Here is a 15,985-nt window from a genome sequence, read left to right on the forward strand (position 1 = left end):
AATTATATTTATAGCTTTATCTGAATACACAAATGCAGACATCCCTACAGGCATCATCGTGAAGTATATTATTGTTATTTGTTGTTTCTATATAGTATTAAATGATCACATCTTGATAAATTAAAACCTGCTCCTGGGAGTTGTAAAATAATGTTTGAAACATCAGTGTTCATGTTGTCAGTAAGAATTTTTGAATTCCTAGAGGGTAACTAACTGTAAAATAATAAGCAACTGATTTAGAGATCTCCAACTTTTCATCAATCAGAAGAGCTGCTCTCGCCGCTGTGACTCTTTACCAATGGTCAGTCCTACGTGAAGCAGGAAACATACTACTCCTATTAATTTATCAGAATGTAACTAATATTGATTTAGCAGTCTATTCATTTCATTATCTCCTGAATCACAGGAAAAGCTAACTGGCAAGGCCGAAACAAGCCATTAAACAAAATACTGCTACGGTTTTGCAAAGAAACAATACAATTGTTTATACAGACAAAGAATCTTCAGAAGTTGACCGGCAATGCATACTTGCTGAAGAAATACATTCTATCCTGGCTCTAGCACTGAAATACTATGTGGTGTGGGGAAGTAATTTTATTCACTCTGGTTTTACCTTTTTAAAATGAAAGAATTGACCCCTAAGTGTCTTCTTACTTTATATTTCTCAACCTGGCAAGCATAACAGTGACTTAGAAATAAATATTCTAGATTAGTGCTCTCCAAAATAAATGTTTGTAATAAAGTAAATGTTCAATATCTGTGCTGTCCAGTAAGATATTCACTATCCTACATAGCTCTTGATATCTAGGATATTTGTAATGTGGTTAGTATAAGTGAAGGCCTGTAATTTAAATTTCTTTTAAATTAAACTAATATAAATTTACATATCCACATGTGGTTAGTTGCAACTCTATTGCCCAGTAAAGTTTTAGATGGGAGTGATTTTGTAGATTGTTGAAGTTTCATGGAGTGTCATTATTATGATTACTAAGGTCATTTATTTAGGGATCATTCTTTGAAAGGCAGTTGACTGTGACTGAAGGGCAATAGACTAAGAAGTTGAGTTTTAATTTTAGCTTTGACTTTAACTTGCCATTTGACATTAGCAAACAATTTTATTCCAGTGGTTTATAATTTGTTTATGACTTTTTTTTAAGAGGCCATGCCCAGTGACTATGGCAGTATAGCGAATACTGAACATATATTTTTCCTAAGAAAACAATACATAAAGTGATAAAACTATTAGAAGCAACTTTTTCAGAACTCTGAAAACTAATGAAAAGCTTCAACAAACCAAGGGAATACTTAATATAGAAAAACAATTGGTAAAATAGCTGTGTAGCATTTTAACTTACCCTCACACCTTTTCTGAATCCCTCTGAAGAGGACTTGAAGACAACAGTCCATATGCCCAGTAAAGGTACCTGATACTAGAGTGAGCAAGACACAGCTTACTTTTAAAAAATTGGGGTTTTTTGTTTTATCTGTTTGGTAGATTTCTGAATGACTCACACAAAAGCCTTGCCATTTTCTTCCGTACCTCAGGATTCTCCCAGGGTTGAGGCAGCTTTCCAAGGATTTGTTTAAAATATTCAAAGGCGGCAGGGCAGGCAAGATGGCCCCGTCAGAACAGCTCCGGTCTGCAGCTCCCAGCAAGATCAACACAGAAGGTGGGCGATTTCTGGATTTCCAACTGAAGTACCAGGCTCATCTCATTGGAACTGGTTAGACAGTGGGTGCAGCCCGTGGAGGGCCAGCTGAAGCAGAGTGGGGAGTCGCCTTACCTGGGAAAAACAAGGGGTTGGGGAACTGTCTCCCCTAGCCAAGGGAAGCCATGAGGGACTGTGCCCTGAGCAACTGTGCACGCTGGCCTAGATACTATGCTTTTCCCATGGTCTTCACAACCACAACCTACAGACCAAGAGATTCCCTCGGGTGCCTACGCTACCAGAGCCATGCGTTTCAAGCAGAAAACTGGGCAGCCTTTTGGGCAGACACCGAGCTAGCTGTAGGAGTTTTTTTCATACCTCAGTGGTGCCTGGAATGGCAACTAGACAGAACCGTTCACTCCCTGGGAAAGGGGGCTGAAGTCAGGGAGTCAAGTGGTCTAGTTCAGCGAATCCCACCCCCACAGAGACCAGCAAGCTAAGTTCCACTGGCTTGAAATTCTCACTGCCAGCACAGCAGTCTGAAGTTGACCTGGGACATTTGAGCTTTGTGCACGCAGAGGGGCATCCGCTATTACTGAGGCTTGAGTAGCCAGTTTTCCCCTCACAGTGCAAACAAAGCCTCTAGGAAGTTCCAACTGGGCGGTGCCCACTGCAGCTCAGCAAAGCTGTGGTAGCCAGACTGCCTCTCTAGATTCCTCCTCTCTGGGCCAGGCATCTCTGAAAGAAAGGTAGCAGCCCTGGTCAGGGGCTTATAGATAAAACTCTCATCTCCCTGGGACAAAGCACCTTGGGGAAGGGGCAGCCTGCAGCTCTGAAGACAGCAGGAGATCTCCCAGCACAGCGCTGCAGCTCTGCTAGGGGACAGAGAATGCCTCCTCAAGTGGGTCCCTGACCCCTCTGCCTGCTGACTGAGAGACACCTCCTAGCACGGGTTGACAGACACCTCATACAGGAGAGCTCCAACTGCCATCTGGCAGGTGCCCCTCTGGGACAAAGCTTCCAAAGGAAGAATAGGCAGCAATCTTTGCTGTTCAGCAACCTCCGCTGATGATAGCCAGGCAAACACGGTCTGGAGTGGACCTCCAGCAAACTCCAGCAGACCTGCAGCAGAGGGACCTGACTGTTAGGAGGAAAGCTAACAAACACAAAGGAATACCATCAACACCAACAAAAAGGACGTCCACACAGAAACCCCATCCGAAGGTCATCACATCAAAGACCAAAGATAGATAAATCCACGAAGATTAGGAAAAACCAGCGCAAAAAAGCTTGAAAATTTCAAAAACCAGAATGCCTCTTCTATACCAAAGGATCACAACTCCTTGCCAGCAAGGTAACAAAACTGGATGGAGAATGAGTTTGATTCATTGACAGAAGTAGGCTTCAGAAGGTAGGTAATAACGAACTCCTTCCAACTAAAGGAGCATGTTCTAACCCAATGCAAGGAAGCAAAAGCCTTGAAAAAAGGTTAAAGGGATTGGTAACTAGAATAACCAGTTTAGAGAAGAACATAAATTACATGATGGAATAAAAATACAGCACGAGAACTTCATGAAGCAGACACAAGTATCAATAGCCAAATCAATCAAGCAGAAAAAAGCATATCAGAGTTTGAAGATCAACTTAATGGAGTAAAGCATGAAGACAAGATTAGAGAAAAAGGAATGAAAAGGAAGGAACAAAGCTTCCAAGAAATATGGGACTACGTGAAAAGACCAAACCCACATTTGTTTGGTGTACCTGAAAGTGATGGGGAGATTAGAACCAAGTTGGAAGACACTCTTCAGGATATTATCCAGGAGAACTTTTCCAACCTATCAAGATAGGCCAACATTCAAATTCACAAAATATAGAGAACATCACAAAGATATTCCTTGAGAAGAGTAACCCCAAGACACATAATCGTCAGATTCACCAAGGTTGAAATGATGGAAAAAATGTTAAGGCAGACAGAGAGAAAGGTCAGGTTACCCACAAAGGGAAGCCCATAAGACTATCAGCAGATCTCTTGGCAGAAACCCTACAAGCCAGAAGAGAGTGGGGGCCAATATTCAACATTCTTAAAGAAAAGAATTTTCAACCCAGAATTTCAAATCCAGCCAAACTAAGCTACATAATGAAGGAAAAATATTTTTTTTTTTTTACAGACAAGCAAATGCTGAGAGATTTTGTTACCACTAGGCCTGTTTGTACCACTAGGGCTTACAACAGTTCCTGAAGGAAACACTAAACATGGAAAGGAACAACTGGTACCAGCCACTGCAAAGACATACCAAATTGTAAAGACCATTGACATTATGAAGAAACTGCATTAACTAATGGTCAAAACAACCAGCTAGCATCATAATGATGGGATCAAATTCACACATAATCATATTAACCTTAAATGTAAATGGACTAAATGCCCCAATCAAATGATGCAGACTGGCAAATTGGATAGAGTCAAGATCCTTCAATGTGCTGTATTCAGCAGACTCATCTCATGTGCAAAGACACACAATAAATCCCTTAATAAAAAGGGATGGAGGAATATTTAGCAAGAAAATGGAATGAAAAAAAAAATAGAGGTTGTAACTCTAGTCTCTGATAAAACAGACTTTAAACCAGCAAAGATCAAAAGAGAAGCAGAAGGGAATTACATAATGGTAAAGGGATCAATGCAACAAGAAGAGCTAACTATCCTAAATAGATATGCCCCCAATACAGGAGTACCCAGATGCATATAGCAAGTTCTTAGAGACCTACAAAGACACTTAGACTCCCACACAATAATAATGGTAGGCTTTTACACCCCACTGTCAATATTAGACAGATCAACAAGACAGAAAATTAACAAGGATATTCAGAACTCGAATTCAGCTCTTGACCAAGTGGACCTAATAGACATCTACAGAACTCTACCCACCCCCCAAATCAACAGAGTATACATTCTTCTCAGCAATATATCACACTTATTCTAAAACTGACCACATAATTTTTAAAAAAGTAAAACACTCCTCAGCAAATGCAAAAGAACAGAAGTCATAACAAACACTCTCTCAGACCACAGTGCAATCAAATTAGAACTCAGGATTAAGAAATTCACTCAAGGCCGGGTGCGGTGGCTCACGCTTGCAATCCCAGCATTCTGGGAGGCCAAGGCGGGCGGATCACAAGGTCAGGAGATCGAGACCACAGTGAAACCCCGTCTGTACTAAAAAAAAAAAAAAAAAAAAAAATTAGCCGGGCGTGGTGGTGAGCGCCTCTAGTTCCAGCTACTCAGAGAGGCTGAGGCAGGAGAATGGCATTAACCCTAGAGGCGGAGCTTGCAGTGAGCCGAGATCACGCCACTGGACTCCAGCCTGGGCAACAGGGCGAGATTCCATCTCAAAACAAAAACAAAAACAAAAACCACAAAACCTCACTCTAAGCACACAACTACATGGAAACTGAACAACCTGTTCCTGAGTGACTACTGGGTAAATAATTAAATTAAGGCAGAAATAAATAAGTTATTTTAAACCAATGAGAACAAACGCACAACGTACCAGAATCTCTGAGACACATTTAAAGCAGTGTTTAGAGGGAAATTTATAGCACTGAATGCCCATAAAAGAAAGCAGGAAAGATCTAAAATCAACACCCTAACATCACAATTAAAAGAACTAGAGAAGCAAGAGCAAACAATTTGCAAAGCTAACAGAAGACAAGAAAAAGAGAGACTCCTTCCTAACTCATTTTATGAAGCCGGCATCATCCTGGCAGACGCACACACACAAATTCAGGCCAATATCCCTGATGAATATCAATGTGAAAATCCTCAATAAAATGCTGGCAAACCCAATCCAGCAGCACATCAGAAAGCTTATCCACCACGATCAAGTCAGCTTCAACCCTGGGATGCAAGACTGGTTCAACATATGCAAATCAATAAACGTAATCCATCACCTAAACAGAACCAATGACAAAACCACATGATTATCTCAATAGATGCAGAAAAGGCCTTCGATAAAATTCAAGACCCTTTCATGCTAAAAACTCTCAATAAACTAGGTATTGATGGAACTTAGCTCTTATTATCTCAAAATAATAACTACTTACGAAAAACCCACAGCCAATATCATACTGAATGGGCAAAAGCTGGAAGCATTCCTTTTGAAAACCTACAGAAGACAGGGATGTCCTCTCTCAACACTCCTATTCAACATAGTATTGAAAGTTCTGGCTAGGATAATCAAGCGAGAAGGAAACAAAGCGTATTCGAATAGGAAGAGAGGAAGTCAAATTGTCTCTGTTTGCAGATGGCATGATTCTATATTTAGAAAACTCCATTGTCTCAGCCCCAAATCTCCTTTAGCTGATAAGCAAATTCAGCAAAGTGTCAGGATACAAAACCAATGTGCAAAAATCACAAGCATTCCTATACACCAATAACAAACAGAGAGCCAAATCATGAGTGAACTGTCATTCACAGCTGCTACAAAGAGAATAATATACCTAGGAATATAACTTACAAGGGATGTTAAGGACCTCTTCAAGGAAAATTACAAACCACTGCTCAAGGAAATAAGATAGGACACAAACAAGTGGAAAAACATTCCCTGCTAATGGATAGGAAGAATCAATATTGTGAAAGTGGCCATACTTCCGAAAGTAATTTATAGATTCAATGGTATCCCCAGCAAGCTACCATTGACTTTCTTCATCGAATTGAAAAAAATTACTTTAAATTTCATATGGAACTAAAAAAAGAGCCCATATAGCCAAGACAATCCTAAGCAAAAGGAACAAAGGTGGAGGCATCATGCCACCTGAATTTAAACTATCCTGCAAGGCTACAGTAACCAAAACACCATGTTACACTGGTACCAAAACAGATATATAGACCAATGGAACAGAACAGAGCCCTCAGAAATAATGCCACACATCTACAACCATCTGATCTTTGACAAACCTGACAAAAACAAGCAATGGGGAAAGGATTCCCTATTTAATAAATGGTGTTGGGAAAACTGGCTAGCTATATGCAGAAAGTTGAAACTGAATCCCTTCTTTAAACTTTATAAAAAAGTTAACTCAAGGTGGATTAAAGACTTAAATGTAAGATCTAAAACCATAAAAACCCTAGAAGAAAACCTAGGCAATATCATTCAGGACATAGGCATGGGAAATGACTTCATGATTAAAACACCAAAAGCAATGGCAACAAAAGCCAAAATTGACAAATGGGATCTAATTAAACTAAAGAGCTTCTGCACAAAGAAACTATCATCAGAGTAAACAGGCAGCCTACACAATGGGAGAATATTTTTGCAATCTGTCCATCTGACAAACGGTTAATATCCAGAATCTAAAAAGAACTTAAACAAATTTACAAGAAAAGAACAAACAACCCCATATAAAAGTGGGCAAAGGATATGAACAGACATTTCTCAAAAGAAGACATTTATGTGACCAACAAGCATATGAAAAAAGCTCATAATCACTGGTCATTAGAGAAATTCAAATCAAAACCTCAGTGAGATACCATCTCATGACAGTTACAATGGCGAACATTAAAAAGTCAGGAAACAACAGATGCTGGAGAGAATGTGGAGAAACAGGAATGCTTTTACACTGTTGTTGGGAGTGTAAATTAGTTCAACCATTGTGGAAGACAGTATAGTGATTCTCAAGGATTTATAACCAGAAATATCATTTGACCCAGGAATCCCATTACTGAGTATATACTCAAAGGATTATGAATCATTCTACTATAAAGACACATGCACACATATGTTTATTGCAACACTATTCACAATAGCAAAGACTTGGAAGCAACCCAAATGCCCATCAATGATAGACTGGATAAAGAAAACATGGCACATATACACCATGGAATACTATGCAGCCATAAAAAAGATGGGTTCATATCCTTTGCAGGGACATGGATGAAGCTGGTAACCATCATTCTCAGCAAACTAACACAGGAACAGAAAACCAAACATCACATGTTCTCATTCATAAATGGAAGTTGAACAACGAGAACACGTGGACACAGGGAGGGAAGCATCACATACCATGACCTGTCAGGGGGTGAGCGGCTAAGGGAGGCATACCATTAGGAGCAATACTTAATGTAGGTGATGGGTTGATGGGCACAGCAAACCACCATGGTACATGTATACCTATGTAAAAAACCTGCATGTTCTGCACATGTGTCCCACTATTTAAAGTATAATAAGAAAAAATAAATAAATAAAAATAAAACAAAATATTCAAAGGCAAATGTATTAGTTGCTTCCCTATAGAGTAAAAAATAATAGTTATAACAGACAATAGACTAATGAAAACATGTGGGAGGAAAGATAGAGTGTTTTTTATAGGTAATTACATTAAATATAAGTGAGTTGCAGTCTTTAATTAAATGGCAGAGATTTGCAGAATGAATTTTAAAATAATAATCCAACTATATACTGTCTATAGGAGATTCACATGAGATCCAAAGACAAAAATAGTTAAAAGTGAAAAGAAGGATAGATGTGTTATATGCATGCAGTAACCAGATAAAAATTGAAGTGGCTATACCAGTATCCAAAAAATACTTAAATTGCTAAGCAAAAATTGTTAGAAGATGCCAAGAAGAACATTATATGATGGTAAAGGGATCAATTCATCAATATAATATAACAATTATAAATATATATGCACCTAACAACAGAGCCCCAAAATATATGAAATAAAATGTGATAGAATGGTATTTAGAAATTCTTCTCATATCACTAGCTGAGCACCAAGCCAAGGGAACACAGATATCAGTGGCCATATAAGACAAAGAATACAGACTTTACAAAATTATTTTAGAAAAGTCACTAAACAATAACAATAACAACAACAACAACAAAAAGTAAAATGCTTTGAAATAGAGATAATCTAATCTCTAGGACAGCCACATTTTACCTTTCAAAATTTCCAGGTTTCAATAAAAAATATGAGGAATACAAAGAAACAAGAAAGTCCGAGAAAAAGGGAAACATAAAATAGATAGAAACTGTCCCAGAGAAAGACCAGACATGTGATTTACTAGAAAGACTTAAAACCAACTACTTTATCTATGTTCAAACAACTGAAGGAAACCAGAACAATACTTCACCTAATAGAAAATGTCCATAAAGAGATAGAAATTATAACAATAAACAAATAGAAGTTCTGAGGTTGAAGAGCACAATAGTTAAAATGTAAAAATTACTGGAGGGGTTCAACAGCAGGTTTGATAAGGAAGGATATTATGAAGGATAAATAAGTTCCAGATAACAAATGTATAGTAGGGTAACTACAGCTAATAAGATGTATCATATACTTGAAATTTGCTACAAGAATAGATTTTAAATATTCTCACCAGATACAAAAAAGGTAACTATGGGAGGTGGTGGATACATTAATTGGTTTGATAATAGTAACCATTTCACAACAGTTTCATTTCACAATACATGTACATTTCACAATGATACATTTTATAAATATTTATCAAATTATCATGTTGTACACCTTAAATATATATGATTTTATTTGCCAATTATTCCTCAAAAAGTTGGGGAAATACATGTCAAAAATATTTAGAAATAAACTATTTGCCATTTTTTAAAAAGAGGATGCAGAATGGAGTTAAGAAAGAAAAAAAACATGTAATATATATAAAAAACAAGTAACAAAATGACCAAAATCAATCCTCTTTTACCAATAATAACATTATATTGTAACAGATTAAACTCTCCAATTAAAATGCAGAGATGAGCAGAATGTATTTTTTAAATGATTTAACACGCTGTCTTTTAAGAGGCTCATTTTAAATCCAAACACACAAATAGATTGAATGGTTTAAAATGTAATTACTGCAAACAGCCACCAAAAAGATCTAAAGTAGCTATGCTAATAACAGAGCAAATAAATTTTAAAACAAAATTTTAAAATGAGACAAAAATAGATCACATGTAATGATAAAAGGTAAATTCATCAAAAAGATAGAACAATTATAACATATATTAACCCAAAAAGAGAGTCACTATATATATAAGAGAAAGTGGGTAGAAACGATGGGAAAAATAGATAATTAAATAAGAAAAGTTTAAAAATGCAAAACCCACTTCCAATAATAAAATAACTGGATAGAATATTAGCAAAAGTAAAAGGTTTCACAATAACATAAGCCAAATATTCTGTGTGTGTATGTGTGTGGTGGGGGGTAGACAGATAGACAGATATATAGATAAATAAATGATAGATGATTGATAAATAGATAGATAGATAGATAGATAGATAGATAGATAGATAGATAGATGTGAAAACTATGCAAAACAACAGCAGAATGAAGATTCTCTCTCACAGGCACATGGAACATGCTCCAGAACAGGCCACGTGTTATGCCATCACGAACTCGATCTTTTTTTTTTTTTTTTAATTGAGACAGAGTCTCACTCTGTTGCTCAGGCTGGAGTACAGTGTAGCAATATCAACCCACTGCAAACTCCACCTCCTGGGTTCAAGTGATTCTCCTACCTCAGTCTCCCAAGTAGCTTGGACTACAGGTGTGTGCCACCACACCCAGCTAATTTTTGTATTTTTAGTAGAGACGAAGTTTCACAATGTTGGCCAGGATGGGCTCGATCTCCTGAGCTCATGATCCACCCACCTCAGCCTCCCAAAGTGCTGGAATTAAAGGGTGAGCCACAGCACCCATCCAAGAACTCTATCTTTTACCCTAAGCAATTAGAAAGAGACTGAACTGATATAAAGGAGCAAATCATGTGATCTTCTTAAAAAAGTAGGATGTAGTAAAGTTGAACGTGAAGTGCAAAAGGCCAGAAATGGAAAAGATTTTGCTATGTTTAAGGAGCAAGAATAAAGCCAGTATGCCTAGAACAGGATGACTACAGGGAAGATTATTAGGAGATGGAGTTGCAGAAGTAGGCTGAGGACAAATTAGGGGGGTCTTATCACCCACACAAAAAATTTAAACTTTAATGTAAGTGTAATAGGGGTTGTGACATAATCTGTTGATAAAAATGACATTAGATATGGGATTCACACTATAAAAACCCTTAAAAATATTTTATGTTCCAGTTTTTAAAGACACTTTTCTAACATTAAATTACATAAGCAGCAATCACGAAAATAACACATACATTCATTACAAAGCAGTCACACCTTTATCCTTTCATTCATTCATTTATAATGTGCTCATAAAACAAAATTTATTGAGTCTCCATTAGATACTAAAGTCTGTGCTCAACAGCCTGATTTCAAAGAAAACAAAAATGATCCTTCAAGAAATGTACATAATATGGGAGAGAAAATATACTCAATATGTGATTTAAATATAGAATGTGTTACAACAGTGAAATAGTGGATGATACAGGAAAACAAAGCATGATGATTCTCATGAACCAGTAATAATTCAACTGAAAATTAAGGAAATATTTTGTCTTGCCACATAAGTGTTTGAAAAAAAAATTCTTGAAGATGTTATTACTACATCTTAGTAATGAATTTCTAAGGATGCTGAATTTCTCAAACGCTTTTTTCTACATCAATTAATATGATCTTATGGTTTTTGCCTTGCATTTTCCTAATGTTGTGTATGACACTGATTGATGTGTGTAGATTGAAACATCCTTGAATCATATGGATAAATCCTACTTTGTTATGATTATGATCTTTTAATATGCTATTGAATTCGGTTTGCTAATATTTTGTGAAGAATTATTGCAGTTATGATTATCAGGGATATTGATCTGTGGTTTTCTTTTCTTACGGTGTCTCTGTATGACTTTGGTATCAGGGTGATGCTGGCCGCATAAAAAGAGTTCAGAAGTGTTCCTGCTTATATTTTTTTGAAGAGTACATTTTGCACTGGTATTCGTTCTTTCAATCTTTGGGAGAATTAGCCTGTGAAGCCATCTGGTCTTGGACTTCTCTTTGCTAGAAGATTTTTGATTACTGATCCATTCTTTTCAGTTTCTTTAGATTTTTCAGGCTTTCTACTTTTGGGGATATATACACAGGAACTAAAATCAGGATTTCAAAGACACATCTGCACCCCGATATGCATTGAATCATTATTTACAACATTCAAGATATGGAAGCAATTAAATGTCCATTGATAGACAAATATGTAAAGAAAATGTGGTATGCACACACAATGGAATATTAATCATTTTCCAAAAAGAAGTAAATCCTGCAATATTTGACTGCCTGGATAAGCCTGAAGGACATTATACTAAGAGAAATAAGCTACATACAAAAGGACACATACTACATGACACTATTAATACTTATGTGACAAATTTAAAACAGACAAACTCATAGAAGCAGAAAGAGGAATAGTGGTTGTCAGGGCCTGGGGGAGAGGAGAAAATAAGGAAACATTAGTTAGGGGGTAAAAAGTTTTAGTTTCATGAGATGAATAAGTCCTAGAGATCGCATACATGGTATAGTGCCTATAGTTAACAATATTATACTGTACACATGTTTGCTAAGAGAGTGGATATTATATTGTATTCTTATTACAAACAAGAATAAGAAGTCAAAATATTGAGACCCCATGTCTATAAAAAAATTAGCTAGGCATAATGGCACATACCTGTAGTTATAGCTACTCAGGAGGCTGAGATGGGAGGATAGCTTTAGTCCAGTAATTAGAGGCTGGTGTGAACTATAATCATGCCAATGCACTCCAGTCTGGGTGACCAAGCAAGTTCCTGACTTTAAAAAATGCAGGAAGAATAGAGGGAAGAAGGAAGAAGAAGGAAAAAGAAAGAAGGGATTAGGGAGAAGGAAGAAAAAGGAGAAGAAGAAAAGGAAGGAAAAATAAAAAAGGAAAGGAGGGAGGGAAGGTAGGAAGGAGAGAAAGAGAGAGATGGAGGGAGAAAGAAGGTAGGAAAAAGAAGGAAATAAGGAAGGAAGGAAGAAAGGAAGGAAGGAAGGAGAGAAAGAGAGAGATGGAGGGAGAAGGAAGGAAAAAAGAAGGAAAGAAGGAAGGGAGGGAGGGAGGGAGGGAGGAATAGGAGTGAGGGGGCGGTAAAAATCTTGGAGGTGGTGAATAGGTTTATGGCAAACATTATGTTGACGGTTTCACGGATGTATACTTATCTCCAAAAATATTTATATGAAAGAATATTAACTGGAAGCCTCATGGAAAGGAAGTTTCAAATCTTTCGGGAGAAGTTGAAGATACAGGAGAAGGAGTTCAAGTCTCTGAAAGAATGGAAGATAATTAAATTTAAAGAGTAAGTAGAAGTTTTGGCTAAAGGCGGAAGGAAGGGTTTCTTTCTGTTATTTATCTTTGTGTTTTGTTTGTTTGTTTGTTCATTTTTAGAATGCACATGAATAGATAAGGATACGTTAAACCAACTTCTTCGTTCTTCTCCAAAAGTATGAGGCTTTCAAGCATGACATGGCTTAACTTTCAGTTTCTAGCATAAATGTTTCTTGAATCTCACCCATTTTTATTTTCCTTCAAGGCTCAGTTGAATTATTTCTCCTCATCCACACAATCAAAAGCTCCATTTGTATACTTCATACCATCATTTCTCAGTCTTACTTCTTTATTTTCCCGTTTATTTCCAACACTATCACTTCCATGGCCTCCTTAGTTTAGTATTTTAAAGCACTATTGACTGATGAGGTCCAACTGCTGAAACCCTTGCTCTACCATGTATTAAAAGAATAACCTGGGGAAAATTATTTTTCCTTCTATGCCTCAATAGAGACAACAGAATCCATTCATTTAAAGTGTTTAGAAAAATATTTATTGCATAATAAAATCAATACATATTTTTCACTAGAACTTATTTTTGTCTTCAAATTTCTTGAAGTTACCCTAAATTTGCTCAATATGTTTCATTCAAAAGTCAAATTCTAGTCACCAGTGAAATTAACTTTCTCTTTTTGTTCAGCCTTCCTACCTGTGTGTTCTTCAGCAATGTTTGCACTTTTTCAACTTACATTCTGATGAAATTCTCTGCCGTCTAACTTACCCTCACCACCTGCTTTAAACTACGTTCACTAAAGATACCAATTAATGCTTAATTTATGTTTTCATTTTTCATAGATCTCTGTGGCTTTTGACAATGTGGCCACTCTCTTTTCACTTAAATTGCTAACTCTGTTAGATTCTAGCATAACACACTTTTAGTTCTCCCTACCTATCTCACGCTATTTGTGCATCTTTGAAAGATACTCTTCCTTTGTCCATCACATAAACTGCAGTGATCCTTACAACCCATCTTATCTGATTATGCATCATCTAAAAAAATCACATATACCCCTGACATTAACTGTTAACTCATTATTACATATTTCACTCCAGACCTCTCCCCTGAGCTTCAAACAAACATGAGAATAACAGTAGAAACTACCTTCTCACATTCTCATTCAAAGAATCATTAACTTTTGCCAATTTCTGAATCTTCAATATTCAAAAATGAAATTCATTCTTTCCTTTTCTATTAACATTGCTCTAAAACATGCGTTCATCATCTGGCCTAGACATTTTCATATTTTTAAATGTCTCATTTCTTAAACTGCACAACTGAATTTCATTCCCTCTCAGATAGCAAAGTATAAAATTGAATCTGATTAAGTCACTTTCCTGTTTAAGACGTTGCTGTAGCTACAGCAAAAAATAAAAAAGACAATCAAAGGTTTTAATTACATGTCCCCTACCAGTCTCTTAGGCTGAATTTCCACTGTCTTTTATGCTGAATTACAAAGTTATTGAATTCTCATGTTCATGTTGTATTTAGAGTTTGTGGTTTTACTCATGCTGTTGTCAATACCTAAAATATTCCTCCTACTCTTCTTTTTTTAATTAATTGTTTCATTGTATTTTGAGGTGCAACTCAGGTACCACTTGCTTGAGGTTGCTCTCCAGAGCTAATCTTCTTTACAGGCCAATCAAGGAGCTCCTTTGCAAAGCACCCATTCTTTCTAAAAACAGTGCTATGAAGCACTTGCCATATTTGTCTATAACTGCATGTTACATGAATATCCCAGGATCTCCACAGAAGCAATTATTATAACCTATTCAATTTTGTATTTATAGAATTTACTATAGTGTGTGGTGTATGTTAGGGCTTGGCAAATACTGACTAATAATATGATATAATGCTCTAATCTATCTGTTTAGAAATAATAAATTTTGGTAAATAAAAAAACAAAGTTTCACGAATTTATAAATCTTTTGTAAATTTGTAAATCTCTGGGATAAGCCCAACATCTTCATGACATATTATCTTTATAGGATGTTGCTAGAGTGATTGCTAAATTTTTTAAATTTTGTGTTTGTATTCTTTAAGGCGTATTAGTGTGTAATTTGTTGTTATTGTTTTTGTAATACCTTTGCTGGAATTTACTAGTACTGCCCTTAAAACCTTTGTAATGTCTGAACAAATATGCAATTTTATTTCTTTCTGTGCATTAATATTTTTACATACACATCTATGCATGCATGGACTCTTTGAACATATTTATCATGTTTGTGTATATACAATTTTATGTGTTGTGTATGGTAATTTATGCAAATGCTTAGTAGTGCGTACATGTCTGCTTAATGTATATACTAGTTATTTAAGTATATCCAATTTATCTCTGTTCCATTTCCATTGTGGAAATATGCATTACAGTGTGTGCTTGTATGTTTACATGTGAGTGTGTTTATCTTTGTGACTGTGTGCATGCATTATGCGTGCTTGTTGTATGTATTTACTTTTGTGTGTTTTAAACATAAGCTGAGGGGCACCACCTATCTCCTGGAGTAAAAATTAATTATCTGCTTCAGAGGAAAAAATAATAATAATGCAAGATGTAAAACAGTCCTTTCTGAGTATAAATTACATGCTACCCTTGCTCACTCATGTTTGCATCTTTTATTTTTCACTGCTTTATATAACCTGATGCTGCCAGTACTGTTTGAAGAATTCTTACTACAGGTCCTTTGCAGCAGCCTATAAAAGTTTTATGCCCATGTCTTACAAAGGCCAAATTTTGGCAAAGATTTTGCTAGGCAGGAGACGGCAGCTGTGTCCTGATGTGCACCTGTTTCAGGATACTATATAAATATAGGGAAAGAGTTTTCCAAGCACGTCAATTTTAGTTCTCCAGTAGACCCTACCTTTCCAGCCAAGAAACATGAATGTTATTTTATTCAGTAAGGCAAGTAGTTTCTCATCCTTAAATTTCGATTTCTTTTTTTTTTTTTAGTTATACTTTAAGTTCTAGGGTACATGTGCACAACGTGCAGGTTTGTTACATATGTATACATGTGCCTTGTTGGTGTGCTGCACCCTTTAACTCATCAT

General features: G+C 36.4%; 1 long non-coding RNA gene across 3 annotated transcripts in view; it reads right to left on the reverse strand.

The window, feature by feature from the left end:
• Positions 1–15,985, reverse strand: part of LOC103876737 — a 633,632-nt gene that overhangs the window by 247,449 nt on the left and 370,198 nt on the right. The window contains exon 6 of one of the 3 annotated variants that reach the window (XR_002516523.2): positions 12,742–12,881. The exons of the other annotated variants lie outside the window; for them this stretch is intronic. This is a non-coding gene — a long non-coding RNA (uncharacterized LOC103876737). Of the gene's footprint in view, positions 1–12,741; positions 12,882–15,985 lie in introns of those variants that run through there. 3 annotated transcript variants of the gene reach the window in all.

Source organism: Papio anubis, chromosome 14, assembly GCF_008728515.1.
Source record: "Papio anubis isolate 15944 chromosome 14, Panubis1.0, whole genome shotgun sequence".
NCBI classification, from domain to species: Eukaryota; Metazoa; Chordata; class Mammalia; order Primates; family Cercopithecidae; genus Papio; species Papio anubis.